The sequence below is a fragment of the Coenobita brevimanus genome, chromosome 113, assembly GCF_032717465.1.
Source record: "Coenobita brevimanus isolate Jiangsu-jjx chromosome 113, ASM3271746v2, whole genome shotgun sequence".
NCBI lineage: Eukaryota > Metazoa > Arthropoda > Malacostraca > Decapoda > Coenobitidae > Coenobita > Coenobita brevimanus.
The window spans coordinates 11,969,399-11,983,108 of record NC_137066.1 but is presented as its reverse complement, the minus strand read 5'-3'; positions in this window follow the sequence as shown (position 1 = coordinate 11,983,108).

The following is a 13,710-nucleotide window of genomic DNA, read 5'->3' as shown; positions in this document are numbered from 1 at the left end:
GAAGGTGGTGGACGTCTGGTTGAACTCTGCTTGTCTCGTTGGTGGGCGCTATCAGTTAGACATCTCTTTTAAGTACAATTCTCCAGAATTACCTGATAATTTTTTCTGTTCCCCCTAAAAGGTTAGAGTCTCTTGGTAGAAAGCTATCCAGAGACAGCCAATTGCATCAACCTTATACGAAGGAGATAGACAAGTTTTTGGAGCAAAAGTATGCTGAACGTGTGCCAGACGATGAGGTGGATGCTCATAGAGGCAGGATACGGTATATTCATCACAGTGTCGTACATCCTAAGAAGCAAATATCCATTCTGTTCCTAAAAAGGGGGCCCCTTCTAATTCATCAAACAATAAACCAATTGCTATAACTTCCGTTCTCGGTAAAGTATTTGAGACATTATTAAACAAACACATAGTCAAGTACCTAGAAATCAATAAATTAATCAATGATTGGCAGTATGGATTTAGACAAGAATGTTCAACTGTAGACATTCTTTGCCTTCCTATCCATCAGATTAACAAAACAATAGACCAACATGGTGAAACACACACAATGCACTTGATATTTCAAAAGCATTTGACAGAGTATGGCACTGGGCCATAGTGTCTAAGATGTCACACTATGGCATTGCATCACTGGTTCCTCTGATTTGTTCTTACCTACATAACAGAAAAATACGGGTCATGGCACGTGGAATTTATTCCCAGTTTCATTCCATAAATGCTGGCGTACCTCAGGGATCAGTTTTGGCCCCAACCCTCTTTCTCATTCATATATGTGACCTCCTATCTGTCACTCACAACCCAATAAACTCTTATGCTGACGACTCGACACTTCATAGTTCTTTCACATTTAGTACCACCATTACACAATCTGATATTATAAAATCCTAAATAAACACAGCAGTTTCACTGAATCAGGACCTTTCTACAATTAATCAATGGGGAAAAACAAATCTGTTCTCATTTAATGCTCAGAAAACTAAATACATTAATTTCTCCAACAGAAAGAATCCCTCAGACTCCCAAATAACTTTAAATGATGTCAATATTCCCACATCCACTACAATTGATATGCTAGGTGTCATACTAAGCCCCAACCTAAGCTGGACAGCTCATGTTAAATCCCTTGCTAAAAATGCTTCTATAAAATTGGGACTTCTGTACCGAGTTCGTTAATTCTTCACTGATGAGCATTTGGCCACAATATATAAAAGTCATGTGCTCTCTCAGATCGAATACTGGTCACCATTGTGGAGTGGATGTGGAGCGGTTGCATTGAGGCAGTTGGACAAATTCAAAATAAACCATTAGAATAATCAATAATCCTGCCATTGAGTAGGACCTCCTCCATCATCAGTACGTAGAGATGTTGCTTCCCTTGCATAATTTTACCATTATTTTTACCGTAAGTGCTCTGACGTACTTGCTTCATTTGTGCCTCCCCTTCACATTTTCTCCCAAAATACTCGGGCAGCTGGGAGCGCCGATGAACTCTCTCTCCCGCAATGCAGAACCTCTGCTTATCAGAATTCATTTTTCCCAAGAACTACTACTCTCTGGAATTCACTTCCTGGGAGTTGCTTCACACAAACATTTAATCCACTTTTATTTAAATCCGGTTGTTATAAATATTTTATGAATGGAGGGTGCCTCTAGGCACATAGACTTTTTTTATTTCCTTTGTTTTTCCTTCCTCCGTTCAGTGTCTCTTTAAAAAAAAAAAAAAATAGAATTGTTTGACTGTGCAGCTAGGTATGAGGACACTTCTATAAATAAAGAGGTATTACAGGGACCCGATGTAATTAACACACTTCTTGGAGTGCTGCTGAGGTTTAGAAAAAACAGTATAGCGGTTACTGGTGATATAAAAGGAATGTTTCACCAAGTGAAGGTGTCACCTCAGCATTGTGATGCTCTGAGGTTTCTCTGGTGGCCAGGATGTGACCTGTGTAAAAAGCTGGTAATGAATAGGATAACTATTCACTCATTTGGAGGGATCCGGAGTCCAAGTTGTTATAATTTTGCACTTCATCTCATTGCTCAGAACAGTGCTGGCAAATATTCACCTGAAGTAAGTAAAACTGTCATGCAAAATTCTTACGCTGATGACTGGCTTAATCTGTAAGAGTTGAAAGTACTGCTATTGAGCTTGTGAAAATTTTGACAGATCTTCCATCCGAGGGAGGATTTCATATAGTTAAGTGGTAAAGTACCAAGAAAAAGTTGCTCGACTCTATTCCATTATCCGAAAGAAACAAAGAGGTGACTGATCTTGATCTGGAAAGTAATGTCCTTCCTACAGAGTGAGTTTTAGGTCTACAGTGGAGCATGGAAGGTGACTACGTGAGTATAAATGTAACATCAAAGGATAAGGAATGTACAAAACGAGGAGTACCAAGTGTAATATGTTTAGTGTATGATCCTTTAGGTTTTGTTGCTCCCTTTGTGCTTCAGGCTAGGAAGATTTTTCATGAGGAATGTAGACTGGGTAAAGGTTGGAATGATCAATTGGAGGACATAAACAAGCAGAAATGGAAGGTGTGGTAAGCAGATCTGGATAAACTTAAGGAAATAAAGCATGACAGGTGCCTTATGCCTAATGGTTTTGGTGAAGTAACTTCTTATCAGATGCATCACTTTTGTGACTCATCCCAAGATGCTTTTGGAGCTGTTTTATATTTGAAGATGATTATCGCTGAAGATGAGAATCGTCGTTCATTTCTTATGGCAAAATCCATGACGATACCGAGACTAGACTTGTGTTCAGCAGTCCTGGCAGTGATGGTAAAAAGTCTGTTGGAGAAAGCTGACGATAGAGTTACAGGAGCCAACATACTGAACTGACATCATGATTGTGCTACAGTACATTAAAAGTGAAAGTAAAAGATTCCACACATTTGTTGCCAACCGTACTGCTGTTATTCACGATGGTTCTCTCCCCAGACAATGGCATTATGTGAACACGAAAGTTAACCCTGTAGACGACGTATCTAGGAGGCCTGACCAGAGCAGAGATGGTGTTTAACAGGAGGTGGTCAAAGGAGACGGATTTTTTGAGGCGTGATGAGTCAGAGTACACTGAGTCTGACCTGTTACAGAATGATATGGAAGTAAAAGGACCAGTGAGACAGTGTACAGATACAATGGAAACCTCAGGTAGTGGTAATTGCATTGATTACTTGATCAACAGGTATTCTAGCAGGTTCAGACTGAGAAGAGCAGTGGTTTTGCTGCAGCTGTTTTGGAAATGGTTTATAGCCACTAAGATGCACAAGGAAACCATAGTTTTAAAGGTCAAATCTGATTTAAAAGTAGACCAGATGAAGTTTGCTGAAGCTGCCATACTGAGATACGTGCAGGAAAGAATCTTTAAACGAGAATAGAGCTAGAGAAAACTGATAAAGTTTCAAAGCATAATTAATTGTACTGCCTTAATCCTGTCGCGAATGATGGTTTGATCAGAGTAGGAAGTAGGCTGGAAGCTGCCCTCATTTCTTACACGACTAAGCATACAATAATAGTAACTCGTGAGAGTCATGTCACTGAACTGATTGTTAAAGAAACTCACGAATTTGAAGCGAAGCATTTTGGGAGAGGATATGTGTTGGCTTTGCTTAGGAAAAGGTATTGGATTCCTAAGGCATGTCTTCTCATCGATAAGATTATCAGAAGATGTATAACTTGTAAGAAAGTAAGAGGTGCCACCTCTACATAGCAGATGGCAAATCTTTTCAGTTGACAGGTTAACACCTGGATGTCCTGCTTTCACGAAGGCAGGAGTTGATTGTTTTAGGCCATTTCTTGTGAAAAGGCGCCAGAGTCGAGAAAAAGGATATGTTGTCTGATCACATTTTTGGCGATTCATGCCATTCATACTGAGAAACTGTATTCACTGGATACTGACACTTTTTTTAACGCTGTCTCTCATTTTTCAGCTAGAAGAGGTCTTCCTGAGAAAATCAGGTCAGATAATGGGACTAAATTCGTGAAGAGAGAACTCTGGGAAGCGGTTCAGGAGTGGAATGAGAGTCACAAGACCAGGTAGTATCTGTTAAAACGCCATTTCACCTGGGAATTCAACCCTCCAACTGCTTCATACATGGGGGGTGTTTGGGAGGCCAGATAAGATCGGTACGAAAGGTACTAGGTAGTATCCTGAAGAATGAAGTGTTGGACGACGAGCGACTGGACACAGTTTTTTGTGAGGCAGAGTCGGCTGTCAACGAAGGACCTTTGTCTCCTGTGTCCGGGGATCCTAAGGATCTAGAAGTGATCACACCCAACAATTTCCTGATTCTGCTTTCAACCACTCAAACTTTACCTGGAAAGTTTTGTAAATCAGATGAGTGTGGTTGACGGTGAAGACATGCTCACCAGGTTGCTAATCAGTTCTGGCATCGACGGTTGAGAGAGTATATTCTCACGTTGCAAGCGCGGCGTAAATGGGTTGACAGAACTAGAAATTGCACAGAAGGGGATGTGGTGTTAGTATGTGATGACAGAACTCCACGAGGTACGTGGCCATTAGAAAGAATCACAGAGGTTTTCAAAGGTCAAGATGGTCATGTTCGGTCTGTTGAAATAAAGTCAAGGGGAAATCTTTAGTAAGATCAATTGGTAAACTATGCCTCCTGGAAGGGGCTGATGAGAAATAGGTGAAATTGTTTGCGGGAGTTCTGTTCCTCCTTGAGTATCAACCATCAGAAACAGAATTTGTGCACACAAGTCTACAAATAACTGTAGGTGTGTAGAGAGTTTTTTGAGTAACCTGTAAATAGATATGTGTTCATGCAGTTAAGATAGTCGTACTGTTATGAGGTAAATGTACCTTTGTAAATTCACATTTAAGGGGCCGGTATGTTATTGCAGTTTGTATACAGTGATATTAAATGCTTTCTTGTTGTCTTTCTATTTATGTTCATTGTATTTGTAACTAGAGCAGGGTCTTATATTGTTAAATATTTTGTTAGATTTGTTGGAAATTGTTAACCATGAGTAGTTAAGAGTTGAATTTCATACTAGGCAGCCGCCTACTTGCTGTGTGTGCTTTGGAGCCTCAGGCAGACGTCTGTTGGGAGGCACTGAGCGAGGTCTGGCAGTGGCTGCTAGTGTTTATGAGGAACACAGATGTAAGTTAACATTTCCTTGGGCCACAAAGTTAAACTGTTGATGAGTGTTTATAACATCTTATGGCTATTCAATTAATTGTTCATGTAATTTGAGCATTTGTGTATATTAGAGTGAACCATTAGGTCATTAGCAATTTTCTTTTTAGTTGTACAGTGCAGTTATGTTATGTGAGATGTCCACGGGAATAAAGATGATGTATCTGTCACAGTCTCTGTTCACCCTAATTGCTGGCAGCCACAGTTGGTATTTGAGTGATACCGGATGTGTTAATGATCGTCAGGTCAACTCGTGGGACAGAATTACTATCAGGCAACATGGGTGAAGATGAGGATGGCAAAGCAGGAAGTGAGAAATAGGGAGGGGATAATCTCGATGAGGAGAGGTAGTAGGTACAAGGAGAAGCGGAGGGTGGGAGAATGGAAGGGAAGTGAGGATGAGAGGTTTGTAGTGAAAAGGAGAGGCGGATAATTTGGAAAAGGTTGGCAGAGGGGAAGAAAGCAAGACTATGAGGAGTAAGAAAATGGGGATGGGGATGATGATGATGATGATGAGGAGGAGGAGGAGGAAAGGAACTGAAATGGATAAGAGACTGGTAAGAAAGAGGTGGGATGGGCCGGGTGAGGAGAAGGAAAAAGATAAGGAAGAAAAGGAACAAGAGGGATTGGGATTGGAGAGGAGGTGTGGAATAACAAGAGGAAGGGTGAGGAAGAAGGGAAGGGAAACTGGAGCAGAGTAGAAAATGGGAAGTTATGGAGAAGGGAGGGGAGAAAGGGAAAAGTAGACCGAGGTGGAAGCCGAGTGAGGAGGAGGAAGAGGAGGAAACGGAGTGGAGAGACAGAGGATGGATGAGAGTGATTCAGGAGAGGAGTGAGGTGGAGTACGAAGGAGGGAGAAGGGGCTTGGAAGAAGTACAAAGGGGTACAAGGGAACACAAACAGAAAAGGACCAATTAGAGTGTTCGAGGTTGTTTGTTACAGGCTGAGATATAACTAACGAAACTATTCTATCTTTCAAACACAATGATGGGAAAGCAGGAAGGCTTCCCGTACCCACTAAACCTTCTAGCTTAACTCTTGGTAGGAAATAGTGAGAAGAAACACCACACAACATAGAAAAGCTGTCATAAAAATTTCATAGGAAAGGATGAATGAAAGTAATATTTTTCACTATTTTATCCTGCAAGGGAAAACACATTTTGTTAACTTATGGAGAATGCTATTGGTCTGCAGGGGCTGGCAACCTTTTCAGAGCGAGGGCCAGATGAGACTTTCTGGAGCAGCCCATGGGCCTGAGTGACAAATGAGAACATAAAAGTGACTATATACAAGAATTCAATTGGAAAACATGCAAATTAAATCTATATCAGGATATAGACTTCCACACTTGAAGGGGTGGAACGTGTTTGAGCCCTCGGGTTAAGATCTAAAAATATCTATGAACTTGAAAAGTACTGCATACATACATACATTGATACGCAACAAGTATGTACCCACCTTAAGAGTGACACATATTTCCTCTCAGTGTGGAAATCCTATGGACATTGGTGTCTGGCAAGATGGCAGAAAGATTGTATCGCGCGGGGTGAGGGTAGCGCCGAGTGGCCAAATAGCATCTGCCAGCCGCATGATTTGTCAGAATTTAATTTGTTTTGGCTGGGGTTTCACGGGCCAAATTGCTATGCTCATGCCGAGCAGGTTGGCAGTCCAGACGCTAGACCTTAGCAGGCTGGATCTGGCCCGCGGGCCGGAGGTTGCCCGCCTTGTTCTATGGTAACACGTAGGCCTTCCATGTTATCAGCTGTAGAAGTGCTTACCATCATGTGAGCAAAAACACTTGCCAACGATTTTATGTTCTACTGCTATGTACTACTCAACATCCGTATTATATCCTTTGAAGATTTTGTATACTTGAATTAAATTACCTTGGAGACTGCACTTAGTGAAGGTAAATAGATTCAGCTCTTATAATCGCTTCCTCATATGGATTATTTCACAGTCTAGGCTTCTATTTTTGTCACCTCTTTGCTGTACTTGCTCAAGTTTCTCAACATCTTTTATATAGTATGATGACCAGAACTTGATGCAATACAGCAAGTGTGGGCGTACTAAGAAGTATACAAAGTGATGACGACTTTATTGGATTTGTATACGAATGTTCTACTTGTGAATCCGAACAATTGACTTTTTAAGAGCCTCTAAACACTGTGTGCTTGGTTTCAAAAAGTATTTCGTTATTATAACTCCTGAATTTTTCCTGGTTTACACGATCAAGTTGAACATTATTCATACTATAAGTAGAGAACGTCAATTGATTTGGTCTTGTACAATGTTAAAAATATCATTGAATAAGTCCAAGAGACTCATGAGGCAAGAGCGATTATCCCCAAAACCATGTTGCGAATCTGTGATGAGAGTTTTGTTTTTATATGTTTCACAATTGGTGTCATAATTATAATTGTTTCAAGCAGTTTACAAACCACTGGTGTTTAATTGGGCAGTAGATTTCTGGTTGTGCTATGTTTCCCTTTTAAAGAATGGTGATTACATTCCAAGCCTGAACTCGTGTGACACATTAATGTTCCTGAAGGATAAGATTTAAAAAGTCAAAATGCTTTGGTATTTCATATTGCAGTTCCGTTGATACCCATGGAGTTATTTTTGTCAGGGCCTGCTGTTTTATTTTCATTCATTTTACTGATTGCTAGTTAAACCTCACTTTCAGTAACTGTAATATCAATTAATCTTTTTATCTTCTTCTATAGGAACTGTGGCAACTACAGGAACCTTATGTGTACTTTCTATTATAAGTACTGACGTGAAGAAAGATTATGAATTCTCGCCATCTTAGCTTCATCATCAATATGTTCTCTACTATGTGTGATTAACGGTTCGATTGTTAGAGTTATTGTTTTTCACTTTCTGATGTAACTGAAAATCTCTAAGGGATTTCATTTAGTGACACTGCCTATATGTACCTCAACGTATTTCTTATTTTATTTGATTATTTTTTGAGTCTCCATTGAACAACATCATATTAGTTTTTATCACTTTGATTTCTTGTGGCATTATAATTTTTGTATGCATGATTATTTTTTAAGCATTGTTTAATATCGGAGTTCCACCATTTATCTTAATAATTATTAGCAGGTCTTTCATTGCACATTGGAATATTTAACTTGACTACTCCGCTGAGAGTTTCTGTAAATTTTTGCGATGCATAATACTGTATCTAATGTTTTGATGACTGGATGCCAATCACTAGCACCTGCAACTGCCGCACTAATTCCATGTAAAGTACGTTCCCTCCTCTGAGTCATTGTTTCGTAACCAACGAGACATGTACCTCACATGAGGAGCTTGCAGCATAGCCCATGCAGACATTCATTGTGCCTTATATGAAGTCTGCTGCTTGGCAAGGGTTAATTAATTAAAAGTAGCCTTCTTGTAGTTGGGCACTTTCTTATAATTGGCCTTGTCAGTGTCTTCACTGATTTAAGGTTAAATTTAAGTATACTGTAAGATGATTGCTTGGATGAAATTAGTCTCCTACGATAACGTTAATCAATAAATTTTCTTACGTGGCTAAGACAAGGTAGAAGATGTTAACTCGTCTTGTTCGATAGCGTATGAACTGACAGCGAACTTTCTGCAAGTTCGTATATAGATCTATCCCTGAATGAGAGGATAAGGCTTCTTCTCCAATTTTGAGTTTGTAAATTACAATTGCCAACTATTACAGGGCTTTGCATTCAAGAGATTTCGGTAATTTGATTTTAGATTTCGTTGCTGATGCTGAGTGACTCTCTGAGTGGGCGATAAATTAACCTAAGTATGATACAAAAACCCACACTAGCAGAAGAAAAAGATGTATTTCTAAACAGTTTCAGCGACAGCTTTCACCCTCTTCAGTGGATCTACAGACCGAAACTGTTTGAAAATACATGTTTTTTCGTGTGCCAGTGTGGGTTTTGTATCCAGTTTCATGGTCACGACTCATCAGCCAACGTAATCCAAGTATGATATTTAAAACGAGACTCTTTTCCATAGTGTGCAGGAAAATGCTCTAAATTTTTCAATACACGAATATATATATATATATATATATATATATATATATATATATATATATATATATATATATATATATATATATATATACACATTACCAGACTCCTCAATCCCGTTCGAGGTGGCCACAAACAAATCGCCTCCACGTCGCCCTGTTCCCCGCCATTTCACTGCCCCGCTCCAAACTCACACACCCCTCTCTCTCATATACCTCTCCACCCCATCCCTCCATCTCATCCTCGGCCTCCCCCTCCCTCTTCCCCCCTCCACCTCACTCACATACACTCTCTTTGTCAGTCTTTCACCCTCCATCCTCTCCACATGGCCAGGCCACCTCAGTGTATTCCTCCTAACGCTTCCTATCACATCCACATCCACACCACAACGCTCCTTTATATCCTCATTTGTCAGCCTGTCTCTCCATGTGACTCCACAGGCTCCTCTTATATTACTCATTTCCACTGCTCTCACTCTTGACTTGTGTCCTTCCAGCAACGTCCAAGCTTCACTTCCATACGTTAGAGTTGGTATCACAATACTGTCATGTAGTAACTTTTTCACTTCCATGCTCACTTCCCTGCTTCTTATCACTGCTTTCAAGGAACCAGCAGCCTTTCTTCCCTGCTGTACCCTTTCAAACACTTCACCCTCCAAACCTCCACCCTTACTCATCACACTACCCAAGTACTTAATCGTACTCACATTTTGCAATTCCTCACCATCCAACCTCGCAGTACATTCACTGACTTCACCTCTCTCAAAGACCATCACTTTACTCTTCCTTACATTCAGCTTTAGATTACGTTTCTTACACACTCTCTCAAACTCATCCACCAAGCCTTGCAGCTCTCCTTCGTGTTCACTCAAGAACGCAGTATCATCTGCAAACAACAGTACAGGGAGTTTCCAAACACTACCCTCTCTAACCAGGGCCACTCCAACATCCACTGCCCTACCTAATACCTCTTTTATTACCCCATCCATGTACAGATTGAACAACCATGGAGACATGACACATCCCTGTTTCAACCCAATCTTCAAAGAGAAAAATTCAATCATTTCACCATCCACACGCACTGCAGCCTTAGCACCACCATACATACTCTTCACAGCATTCAACAACTTCCCATCTACTCCATATATTCTTAATACTTTCCACAATCCTTGTCTATCCACCTGTCATATGCTTTCTCCAAATCCATGGAAAGCCGCATACAACTTCTTTCCCTTCTCTAGAAACTTTTCCACTAAAGATCTAAGAATGAATATCTGATCTACACAACCTCTTCCCTTCCTAAAGCCTCTCTGTTCTTCTCCAATTAATTCCTCTGTTCTTTCTCTAACTCTGTCAATAAGAATCCTACCATACACTTCTCCTATTATACTAAGAAGACAGATGCCCCTATGATTACCACACACTTCTTTTTCCCCTTTTCCTTTGTACAAGAGAATAATTATACCTGACTTCCAATCCGATGGGACTCTACCTTCCTCCCAGGCCAATATGCACATTTTCCACATCCATTCTACTACTATCTCTCCCCCATACTTCAGCATTTCAGCACACACTCCATCAATTCCTGGGGCTTTCCCCAATTTAACTTTCTTCATTGCTTCCACAACTTCTATCCTACTGATTTCTTCCTGTCTTCACAACCCCCCCTCCTTCTCCCAGCCATTCCCCAGCCACTTATACTCGCATTAACTTCCATCCTCTCTCTCTCTCTCTCTCTCTCTCTCTCTGTATATATATATATATATATATATATATATATATATATTCTATTCTATAGCCCGACGCCCTAATCCCGCAAAGGGTGCCCGCAGACAAAACGCCCCCTCAGGGCTGCGTCATCATTTATTCATTCACAATTTCCTTCCATTTATTTCTATCACGCACCGCCACTCTTCCTTGCTCAACAGACGTCCCTCTCGCATCCAACGCTCACTTAACACCGTCCCTTCATTCTATTCATGGACTTCCTCTCAGCCTTACACATCTCAAATCAGATCTAGTTGATCTTTTTTCACCAGTCGCTCATTATCCATTCTCTCCATATGCTCAAATCATCGCAACACCCTCTGCTCAACTAAACTCAGCCATCTCCTGAACAATTCCAGTTCTCCTCTTGCACTTCATCATTTCTCACTCGATCCATACGCGTCACTCCACATTGGCATACTCCTCAGACACCTCATCTCCATGACATTCATATATATATATATATATATATATATATATATATATATATATATATAAACAACGCACCATCCCCTGCTCTGTCCTTCCTTTCATATCTGAAAATGTGATTGTCTGGCGAATTAAACTCCACTGGAAAATCCCTCGTCTTTCTCTAACTATTTAGTCACGACTTATGTTGTACCAGTTGTATCGTAACTTCTAGTAAAGACATGAACCTCTCTATCAGAAAAATATATTACACAGACTGTGGGTATTTCACAAGAGGAGCTTTAATGTATTTTCCTTTCTTACGTGGGGGCTTGGTTACCTATAGTTTTATCACACTGAATGACATCTACATGAGTTGGTGTGTTCATCTCCTGTGGATTAATGTTTTGTTTTGTTTTTTCACTGTGGCATATCTAACAGGTATATTAGTGGTACACCTGGAGGATCATTATTTTCCACTCCTACAAAGAAAGCGGCGAATATATGTTGTTGGAGAGCGTTGAACGATTTTCTTATGAAATACAAAGTTACTCGGCTTTGAAATTTTTTAGTTGATTGAATATGTCAGCTGTTGCACCAGCTGACACATTAGTTGACTATTATGGGATTTCCTTCAAATTCGGCTTAAAAAGGCATTTTAGCGACTTTCTTATGAAATAGAAAGTACAGTGCAGCTTTAAATTTTGAGATTATCTGAGAACTCAGCTGTTGCAACAGCTGATGCATCAGTAGTTTTGCTGCAGCTCTATGAAGATAGTCTTATGTTCCCCAGGCAAAAAAAAAAAAAAAAAAAAAAAAAAAGTACTGCATCACTAACAAACGACCGAGACGGGCAGAACAAGGAGCATTGAAGTGTAGTCTATCATTCAGAAATGGTAGTCGCTGCTGGGATAAGTGATTCCATGGCTATCAGTTAACTCCAAACCTTCCTGCAAGGAAAGTAATTTGACCCTGTTATTTATACGGAAAACTTTACTGACAGATACATTCCCTGCATTGATTCATGGGAATCTTTGGGAGTATGCCTGAAATTAAAAATGCTGTTAATTTTCTCTTTTGTCGTATTTTGATCAACTTTCTGTATTTCTCCATCAGCTCCTTTGATCGATCCATTCCCAAGCACAAAAGTATGATACCTGTAGAAATGAAAACAAGGCTATCATTCTCAGTGTTCTCAAAAGATATATAAAAACAGTCTCTGTCATGCCATCTGCTCTTGCAACTGGAATACAAAAGCATCTTCGTTAGAGGTTGCCTTGCTGCAAAATCCTCTCCAAATGACCACAGATGATGGAGTCTCCCACAAATGTTTCGTGGGGCTCTTCCTTTGTTCCTTCAAGAATCTTAAATTTTATTGTTTGTAGTTTCTGCCATGATGCTCATTTTTCTCGCTAACTTTGCACCTTCTCCTCACTGGCTAGAACTCATCCTGAATGGTGAGGGGGAAAATTAACTACAGTGGGGAGGAGGAGGATCAACAATACTCACCCTGAACAGCTGCAGTCATTCGCTGAGCAGTGACATTCCCCCTTCACACTATGGCCGATGTTATTTTGCAATGAACTCCTCCAGCACATTGACTTATGGAGTATGGCAGTTCATTTTATTAATAGCCTCGGTCAGCTTGTCTCTCTTGGTCTTGACAAAGTTCTGCACATCCTGCAAACGAAGGACCGGTATCAGTGTAAAGGATCCGGTGAAACAACCAGAGCAGGCTAGCTAAACATTGCCGAGTGCATTCTGAAAATCAAAGCAACCGTGACGACTTGTCAGAGGAAACAAATCACACACCTGTACTGGTGAACGCTCGGACGAGATAACGGAATAAGATGCAGCACAAACACGGCATAAATATTTCCCCTATTATTATACCATTAAATATACAAGCAATGAATTAATATCTGAAAAGTATTGCGAAACAACTTGCACTTGGTGTACCAGTACCTGCTGAAGCTGAATATAGTATTGTCTTATTAGTTCTAAACTGATAATTGGCCAAATCCTGTAATGGGAAGACAAGAAAGAAATATATAGGAACACCCAAATAACTGATGCTTAAAGTTACTAGGGCAAACCTAACTGACTTTATGCGCTGCCGGATAATAATTTGATTCAAATGATTACAAACAAGAAAAAACTGATATCTAGAACTAAAGACTGACTATGCCTAAAATGCGTAGGTACACACACACACACACACACACACACACACACACACACACACACACACACACACACACACACACAACATACATATACAATATATGATACTTGCCTACATAATAACTTACCGATATTTGCAAATGGAAATATATGAAAATA